Below are 10,540 nucleotides of genomic sequence, written 5' to 3'. Positions count from 1 at the left end.
TTGGGTTTGTAATCTTATATACCCAAAGGGTATATTCACTTTACCCTCTATATATATATATATATATATATATATATATATATATATATATATATATATATATATATATATATATATATATATATATATATATATATATATATATATATATATATATATATATATATATATATATATATATACTAGCAGTTTACCCGCACCAAGCGACGGGTGCAAATTGTTCTTTCAAAAATTAGTTTTTAGAGCCGATTAGTTCTTTTACGCAAATAGTTTACTACATCTACACAATTATCAATAAAAGTCATGCCAGGAAAAATGAAATAATAAGAGTAAATTACACTGATCGTCCCTTGTGCAGGTGTCATAATACACGTTCGGTCCCTATTTTCAAAAATTAACTCGGACTGTCCCTTGTTTGTTTAAAACTTGCAAAATCCATCCTCCGGACATAAAAAGACTATTTTGTCATTAATAATTTCTTTTTTATTTTTTTATTTGTTTATCACTTTTAGATTAAAAAGAAAAAGAAAAAAAAACTATTTCTACCCACCCCTCCCCCTTCCATTTTCCCAGTTTTCTTTCCCTCTTTCTCACCTACTTCTGACAACCAACAACTCCTGCTCCCATCTCAAGCCAAGCATAACTCCTTTTTCTCTTACTCTATTTTCCGATCGCCAAAAAAGAGATCTAGTGGGATCATCAGAATCTGCCACCTACCCGCTATTCTCTCTCAACCTCTCTTCTTTGCTTCTTGTTCCTAAACTAATACCAACTGTCCACCTCCCATACTCCTGCTTCAAGGATCGCCGCCAATTGCTGGTGAACCTAAGGATCCATCAACACCGAACCCAACATCAACATCCATCACACCTGCAACACCATATCTTAAATTGCTAGATGATGAAATTGATTCCAAGAAATTGACAGGAGGGGTGGGGATTGTACATCAATGGGAAATCGAATGGGTTTAGGTATTGTCAGTGCTTACTCCATCTCCATCTTCTCTATGTCCATCATCAAACTATATTGCAGGTTTTGAAAAAGGTCTGATTTGGAAATCAAAATTGTGTTAATGCAATACCAAGAGAGCGACAAGAGAGATGGAGAGATATGAGTGATTTTAGATTTTGTAGGGGCGTTTTTGGAACCATTTTCAAAAACCTTCGATTTTGCAGGTTTTCAAGACGACCCACCACCATTTTTGATTTCTTGAACTATTTTGATTTCGAATTGATTTTCATTTTGAGTTTCATTTTTGAAACAATTTTGAGATTTCTGAAATGGTTTTCAGTTTCTATAATCATTTGGGTTACACGTTTCAGTTTTTTTTTATTTTCGATTTCAGGAAATGGAGGTGGAAGGGTGCAAATCGGGGGTAGTCGGAGAAGATGATCGGAGTAGAGAAGAGAAGAGCATATCAGGAGAGGAAGAGAATGGGTGGGTGGGGTGGGTTTGGAAATTATTTTTTTTCTTTTTCAGTAAATACAAAATAGTTTAAAAATAAACTAAAAATAAAATAATAAGGGCATTATAGTCATTTTATATATGATAAAGGATGAAACGTGCAAAGTTAAATTAATGAGGGATGAAACGTGCAATTTTTAACCAAATGAGGGACGGTCCGAGTTAACTTTTGAAAATAGGGACCGAACGTGCCTTTTGGCACCTGCACGAGGGACGATTCGTGTAATTTACTCAAATAATAATTATTAAAAATGAAAAAATGAGATTCTTTAGATATGTACATGAACACATGATTGATTGTACATTATTGATCATGCAAGACTTCTTTATATATATCACATTTGATTTATAGACTTCATTATAGTTGAATTGTTAATCACCGTTCACTAATACTTTTGTATTGGTACGTGATATCTTTTAGGATAATGTCACATAAAGTTTGTCATGTGAGAAAACCGATTCTAAAAAGATTAGTACTTGCATTTGGAATTGTTTGTCCCTATAACTTTATTGATTGTCATCTCGAAACGTAATCGAATTGGAGATTGTTTTCTCTCCGGCTTGAAGCTTGAATGAAAACATGTCATCTTCAGACGGAAAACAAAAAAAATAAATAAATAAATAAATAAAAACTTTTTTCAATGATTAAACCTAAAAAATGGTTTTATGGAATTTGATTCGGCATCTATAAGGATGACTTTATATAGAGTGAATTGCATTTTCGTTGATTATATACAATGGGAGGGAATATTTGTAACTTTATATTGTTAAATTGAAAATATTTACGTCATATTATAAAAAATGATTTATAATTATTGGTATTTTAAAATCCAAATCGTCATGGTCGGTCGAACCGATTGGACCATGTGAAGAGACGGGGCCAAGTAGAAGTGGTTCTTTGCCTACTTACCATTCGGAATGACCCGATCGGATTTATAAAAAAAAAAATAGGTTGAGCCGGTGACAATAACCCGATAAAACCCGGTTAACATTAAAATCTGAAATAATCTGATTAAGTCTAATTAACATCATCTGTTCACACACAAATGGTTAAAAATTCAAAGATCAATGAAAATCATTAGGATTCAACAGTCGTATGACTAAATATGGTTAGACGAACGTTGTTCATTAGTCCTATAGTACTTCAAAATTCATGGTTGAGCTTATGAAGGTTTTAACATTGAACATGTCCATAAACCAAACATTTTTTACGATAAATTATTGACTGACGTTTAAAATAATTGTTCTAGCACAACTAATATGAAAATGCACATAGGAAAATAAAAGGAGAAATATATTCAAGATTCTTTTAGATCATTGTTTACTGGTCATCATTTTACCAAAAACACAATCCTCTTTAAACATAAACATAAACAAAGTGTATGTGGTATTATGGACGTCTTTTGTTGTTTATCAACTATTATTTTTTATTTGTTTACAATAAAAAAGCATTTTCAAGATTGAATACATATACATACTTATAAATAATATATAGGAAAATATTTGTACCATAAACAATGATCGAGAATGATGATTTTGGACGAGTCTTAATTAGCTTGAATCTTCCTGACAAACATCAACAAAAACAAACAAAAAAGCAAAAAAGAAATACCATATTTATAACAAAATAAATAAGATATTTACTGAGACATGCCTACTTGATAAGTGCTCTTGAGAATGCCATTAGACATGAACTCATAAACTAAAATTTTGCAATGCAATCATGGGCCAAAATCAATGATATGTGTATTGTGTGTATATGACAAAAGAACTAAAAGGTAATTTACAAGAACACCTAAGAACCAAAAAAAGGGTAATCATATACATTCCAACACACACCCATATTAGAAAATAAAATCAACAAAACAACTTGAAAACACTAACTTTGAAAAAAGAAATCCAAACTTCCTCAATACGAATAAGGATTGTTGAGAGGCCTTTAAATTCTTATACCTTATTTGTTTCCAAACCAACATGAACAGGGTTATTGGATGATTTCATCTTGTTATCAACTGGTTTGTGCAGAGTATCCTTGCACATGATTCACTAAATTTATAACCAAATAAATATCTCTTAAACTAACCATTCTAGTAATTTTGTAAAAATATAATAACTATCAAATGCTTTAACTATTAGCATATATTTGTATTGTATTTACTTTCTGAGAAGGGTTAATGTTGGAAAATCTGCTTGGAGAAAAAAAATTGAATCGGTACATCCAAAAACATATAGAATCAATAAAATCGAAAACAATTTTGGAGAATAAATTAGCTTTCTTACCTGGTAAATCTGCAAGAAGGAAACATAAACATGTTTTAAAGTAGTTCGATGTGTATTTACAATCAAAGAGCATTCCTTCGTGTTATAGTGGTCAAATTAGCCATCAATCACAGGCTCTAAACGTAAGCAGAAAAATTAAAATGTGGACATAAATCCAAATAAATCTAGAATAAAAAAAATTGAAAATTTATGTTAACCGAATAATAAATCGATAGAATATGCTACGTGACCTTCCTCGATTCTATTAGACGATAGGTAAGCTATAGTATTTTGTGAAATAAAGGGAGAGTGAAAGTGGCGGGTTTACCTGACGATGGGTGGATGAAGGCAGCTGATTTAGCAGCAGCGCAAGAGTGGTGGTTGGTGGTGGCTATAGTATTTTGTTGTTAGGTTTCCAGGAAACAGGTTTGGCTAGGAGATTACAAGATAGTATAAGAGGCATATAAAGTATGAGGGGGGTCAGATTTTGTGGTTAGGTTTCCAGATGAAAGAACCCAATTTTATGTTTTTCCGGTGGGGAAGAACGTGATATTCTACAGATAAGGTGCCGAAATTAGGATAATTAGAATTCAAATTTGAATTTCATAAGGCGATTTTCTAGTGATTTAAAGGGGCTAGGTCACATAACAAACATGTATTGGTATTTTGGGAAACACTTACTTGAGCTCGGTCGATTGCACGCATCACACACCTTGTTCTTTTCAAAGTTCTTTTCCCTTTTCAAATACTTTTCAAGTTCCTTTTGAAAATTTTCATATCAAGCCCTCAGTTTGAGTCCAGACACACCCGAGAGTGTGCCCGAATCCCTCAAACCAAGGCTCTGATACCAACTTGTAACATCCCAAAATTCAAGACCAAAAATTTCGTTTTGATTAATTAAAAACCGCTAAATAAATTTTGCTCAATCATTTAATAACATTTTCCATAAGACATTTATCAGAGTTTTAAATCCCAAAGATCATCTAGTGCGGAAAACATGGTGTGATGCGCTGCGATCGCCCCGCCTTCCTTGGAAAAAACATTAATACCGGAAACAAATAACTGAAAACCGTAAGCACGAAGCTTAGTGAGTTCCCCAGATACCACATATCATACATATCAATTGGTCCATACATGCCATACGTAACCATGAGCCATACATAATAAACATATCCATAATCAAGTAAGGTGCTATGTGCCAAACATAGTCTTGCTGTTATGCCACGGGCTGCACGTGGTCTTCCTTGTCAGCCTGGGGCCACTCCCTGGGTCTTACAGACAAGTGCCAAGGGCTACCCCCTGGTGTTCCATGCAAGCATCACAAAGATAATTATACATACTACTCTATTAGGCTACTCAGCATAAGGTGTGTCAGGAGCCATCTCCTGGTCTTTCATACATAACAGCATACAGTGTGCCAGGAGCCAACCCCTGGTCTTTCATACATATTGCCTAGGGCTAACCCCCGGGTCTTCCTACCATACATAATAACATACTGTGTGCCAGGATCCTCCTCCTGGTCTTTCATGCATAATGCCTCGGGCTAACCCCCGGGTCTTCCTACCATACTTAAACTAAATAGGCCGGCATTGTGGCCGTAGACCCATACAAACAGTGAGGAGACTCACCTCACACTGCAGAAGATTCACTGAACCCTTCTGACTGCTAACCGACACTTCTGAACTGCTGACCCTTCGGCTTCCCGAACTATCAATACCCAAAACAACATTTAGACCATAATAATCTAAAAGTCAACCCTGGTCAAACTTGGTCAAAGTCAATGGTCAAAGTCAACATCCAGTTGACCTGACTCGCCGAGTTGGTCTACCAACTCGTCGAGTCCATACTCCTCCAATCCCAAAACAACCTCGGCTCTACCCGTCGAGCCTAGCAAGAACTCGACGGGTTATCCTTCAACCACACAATCGGGACCAACTTCATCCGACTCGCCGAGTTCATCCTTGAACTCGTCGAGTTCCTCATCCACATATGAATGTGTCTAGTCAGTGACTCGCCGAGTTGTATGAACAACTCGTCGAGTCCATCTTCATAAACTAAGGAGATTGTCTTAGACTCGTCGAGTTCTTCCTTGAACTCGTCGAGTACGATGAACTTCATAACCATTATGGACTCAGACTGGCTGAGTCCCTTTCCAATCGCAACTCATACCCTTAACAGAAGGGTTTTGGGGCAAGAACTGGCCTGACTCGCCGAGTGCCACAACTGACTCGCCGAGTCTCTCTATGTCCAACATTATTCAGACGATTTTAGACAAGCTCAAGGCATCCAAGACCCAGATCTGGCCTCCTAGGTTCGGGATATCACACAAAGCTGCTACCTTTTCACCCTTGCATGGCCCTTTTTGCTCAAAAGGACATAATAACCACTTAAACTTTGCATGGGGAGTTCTATTGGCATAAAGCTTCCACCTTGATGCCTTTACTACTCTGAATATTCCCAGATCTAAAAGGATCTATCTTGGGGACGCCCAAATCCCTCAAGAAATCATTCTTGGTCCATAAGCTTCGTAAATAGGGACAAGAAGAGATCTATCAAACTAGAAGTCAAGGTGAGAACTTGATTACCAGAAAATGAAGAAGATGAAGCAAACTTCCTGGATCTACAACCTTCTCCTTTCTCCTTGGACCTCCAACCTCCTTCTTCTTCTTCTAGACTTCAAGAACACTCTAAATCCTTCAATAAAGGCTCTCACACTAAAAGAGAACACTAGGGTTTCGTGGGACAGGTTCTGGACAATGGAGGCTACAAATGAGGCTGATAGAATGAGAATAAGATGCTTAAATAGGGCACCAACTCCCGATTTAGAGTTTTTCCCAAAACCTGGCCAACTCGCCGAGTCAGTCCTCTGACTCGTCGAGTAGGTCACTTAACCCGCGACCAAAATCGCGCTCCTACTCGTCGAGCCACCCATCTACTCGACGAGTCACTCCCTTATCTTGAGGTTTACTTTCCTTTTTAGGTCTTCGGAAATCAGGGTGTTATAGTAACGGTGGTGGTGATAACGGTAGGTAGGTGGTGGTGGCAGCAGCATGTGGTGGTGGTGGTGGTGGCGGTGAAAGGTGAAAGGTGAAAGGTGTTGGTGGCGGCGTTGGTGGTGGTGGCAGTTGTTGGTGGTGGTGGGTGGTGATGGCAATGGTGAAGGTGGTGGTGGGTGGGTGGTGGTGATAGTGGTGTCGATGGCGGTGGGGGTGGGTGGTGGTGGTGGTGGCGGTGGTAGTGGGTGATGGTGGTAGATGTTATATTGTGAAATAAAACATGGTTAATAAGGTAAAATGTCGCTTTCCTTCGTTATAGCGAATTAATTTTATTATCTTCTTGAAGGAAAGTGTTTTCCCTTATTTGATGGAAAGTTTTTGCATCTAGGATACCGATTCCATCGTACAAAGTTGAACTAAACACTGGAATGTGGTGGAATTGGTTTCATTTTCTCCCGAATTCCATTCTATTCCAGCGAACCAAACGCACCGGTGCGTGTTTTTCTTTTAGGTCACGGAGGGCACAAAGGGGCATGTATGTCTTTCTTTTGAGCTAGACAAATTTTTGAGTTGGACCGAGTAAGGAGTTGGAACCGTCAGTCATTTTAGGGCTTTAGCAAACGGGCTGACCAGATTGAGTCAACTAAAATTGCTATCGGACCGGATTACTATCAAACGGAGCCTAAATAGCGCATTTGGCCTAGCGAAAAGAATGGCCCTTTCAATTGAGATGTTAGGAGTTCAAATCTGATTTGAGACATAGAGGTAATTAGAAAAAGACAAAAAAAAAAAGTTTTACAACAAATATTATATATTGGTTGGAGAATGTTTTTTACACCCATTTGGTTACATCAACGAGGCTATAAAAAAGTATGTTGCATTAAACAGTAATAGGAATTGGCCTAATGTAAGTTGTTAATATGTGAGTTTAACCCTTTAAAAAGTTACACACAAGTATGTTTTCCATGTTTTACATATAAAAATATATGGCTAAGAAATATACCAATTTAGTTTCCTCTTTTGATTGATTTTTACAAAATATACAGCCCCTTTAACACTTTGGGAAAACAAAAATAAAGTGATACAAGGAATTAACGTAGTTCAGTCGATGTGGCCTACATCTATGGACATAAACCATATAACTTTTCAATTACCAAACTGTGTCAAGAGTGATTACATTTGAATCCCTAACTACAAATACTTATAACCATTAACCCTGGCAATTATATAGGGTCGGGCCCATATACAAGTAAATTCGAAAATCTTCCAAATGGCCATTTAGGTTTTCTTCACTTCGTTTTGGGTCGACTTACCAAAATATCAAGTCACATGTTAACACGACTAAACAACAAATTGTTGCACATACATTATGAATCGACTCCAAAATCCAAAATCTTTAAAACTCAACGTCTTCTCAAAACATAAATGTTCTCTAGCTTTACCAATTGCTCAAGTGTTACACGAGACCACCTATTGAAAATCTTCAATATGAACAAACACCTTGTGATTCAAAGATTCTATGATCATACTAACATTCCCAAATCCGTAAAGTTGGTGTCCATCTTGCATTCTTTAAGTGTTTTTTTAATTATCGTGTTTTATAATTATCGTGTATTTGTTTTATTTGTAGTGTGATTTTTTAATTAAATGTTATTTTTAATATTATTTAAGATTTTTTTGTTCGTTATCTCTCTCTACTGCAGTCCACCTCTCTTTCAACATCTAACCCCTTAAATGAGGTACGTTTAAACTTTAACCTAATTCTTGTTTGATAATTTTGAAATCGCTATATTACTCTGCATTTTTTGTGATATGTAGTATATTTGATTAAGTAATTGTAATTAATTGGTTATTTGTCAAATGCGATTAGGTTTTAACCTAACTTTTGTTTGGTAATTTTAAAAGCCCCTAATTTTTATTACTTTACATTATGTAATACTTTATATCTTTATATAAATATAAAAATTATGTTTTTGAATTTGATTTGTGATAATGTAATACATGTTTGTAAATAGTTAATTATGATTTTAAATTGTGAAGTGTTTTATGTGATTTTGTTAAATTTCAGAAAATTTATAATTGTTTGAACTTTGAATATAGGTTATGATGTACATTTGAATGGAATTTTTAATTTGTGGATTACATGTCTATCAATTGAATATTTTAAACAAGTAATTTGAAAACGTGCCTACATTGCCAATAATTAATTATCCATAGGTGGTGTTTATCTATACGTAACAATAGGGAACGCAATAAGTCTCCTATATAAGGAGGTAAGGGTGTGGTTCTTTACATATATATAAATTGTTTCTTGTGATAAGATATCAAAATGGAAAAAAGTTTATTTGTGTTAATGCTGCTCCTTGCCCTCTTTGTTACAGGCATTTTATTTTATTCTTATTTTGCCCTCTTTGCTTATGTAATGTTATTGCTTTTATATTTTTTAGTTTCATATTCATATATGAATATTTTTCTCATTCATGTCGTTTCTTTAAGTTTTGTTTTAATAATAAATACTGAAAGTACATGATTAATGATGCTTTTGGATTTTCAAAGTGGATATTATATTATTAAAACAATATTAATCACCTGTACATGTTTGTTATCTGGGTGAGGGCTTTTTATTCATTATATACAATACAATTATCATGAATGCGTATACATACGTAACGTGACTGGTGATGGATTGTTTTGTTGCAGATGAGACTTTTATGACTTCCACAGAAGCAAAGACATGTACATCGCCAAACACAAAAATATTCTTGTTTGTCTGAAAAGAAGTGTGATGAGGACTGCCGAGATGGACCACCACCTGCTACTGGCGGCAAATGTGAAACCATTAACGGGATTCCTCGATGTGTCTGTTCCTGGACGTGTAGATGAACATATGCTCTGTAAAGCTACTTATAATACTATGGTCTATGTACTGATGTACACCACTCACATGACTTAATTTCGTGTATGCCAGCTGTCATTTCTGATGGTGTATTTAATATCAATAAAACGTTTGTGGGTTTTAGCATACCATGCAAGATGCAACTCTACATGGGATCGACTCTTATCACCATATATTCTGACATTAAAAACTGGATACAATCAAATGTTTGAGGTTTTTATTCATTTTTCGGAAGCATAATAAGTATGTAAAAGTGTACAGGTCTATTAAATATGTTCAGGCTTTAGATTTAAATAAATAATCTTGGTTTTTTTGGTCAAGAACACAAGAAATTATATATGTAGATAGGCATGGTACTTTTCAGATCCAATTTATGTGTCCATAAGAGCTCCATCAGAAGTAGTGCAGTGGCAATTCCTAAAGAAGAGCGGTTTTTTGGGAATTTATAACAACATTTCTTATAACAAAATCCCAGCTCACATATTTTTCCCGGAATGAGCAGTTTTTTGGACAAATTATGGAAACATGAACCATTATAATCAACCCCCTTTATCGAAACTGAATTCAGTTTAGCAAGGTATTGTGTTTTTCAGCAAAAAAAAAAAAAAGATCGCGTTTGAAAAGTTATATGATTGGTTTTTGTGTTTCATTCGTCTCTGTATTAGACCTTGTTTCTTTTCTGTTTTTTCCATCAACTTTTGAGTTTCTACTTATGAGTGGCATGATTTTTTCCATTGTTTATATATATATATATATATATATATATATATATATATATATATATATATATTCTATTTTATAGGCGAGTGATGTGAACAGTATGTGTTAGAACTTTATATATATAAAGGTAGGGCTGTAAACGAACCGAACGAACACGAACGGGGCTTGTTCATGTTCGTTCGTTTAAGTTAATCGAACAAATGAA

General features: G+C 35.2%; 1 long non-coding RNA gene across 1 annotated transcript; it reads left to right on the top strand.

The window, feature by feature from the left end:
• Positions 1 to 9,021: 9,021 nt before the first annotated feature.
• Positions 9,022 to 9,743, top strand: LOC145141345 (uncharacterized). Its single transcript, XR_013722610.1, has 2 exons — positions 9,022 to 9,100; positions 9,420 to 9,743. It is a non-coding gene; the product is annotated as an uncharacterized LOC145141345 (long non-coding RNA).
• Positions 9,744 to 10,540: the final 797 nt, after the last annotated feature.

Source organism: Lactuca virosa, chromosome 9 (genome assembly GCF_052849685.1).
Source record: "Lactuca virosa cultivar CGN04683 chromosome 9, Lactuca_virosa_CGN04683_v6, whole genome shotgun sequence".
Lineage (NCBI taxonomy): Eukaryota > Viridiplantae > Streptophyta > Magnoliopsida > Asterales > Asteraceae > Lactuca > Lactuca virosa.
The sequence above is the reverse complement of the archived record's forward strand: the minus strand, read 5'-3'. Positions and strand labels throughout refer to the sequence as shown.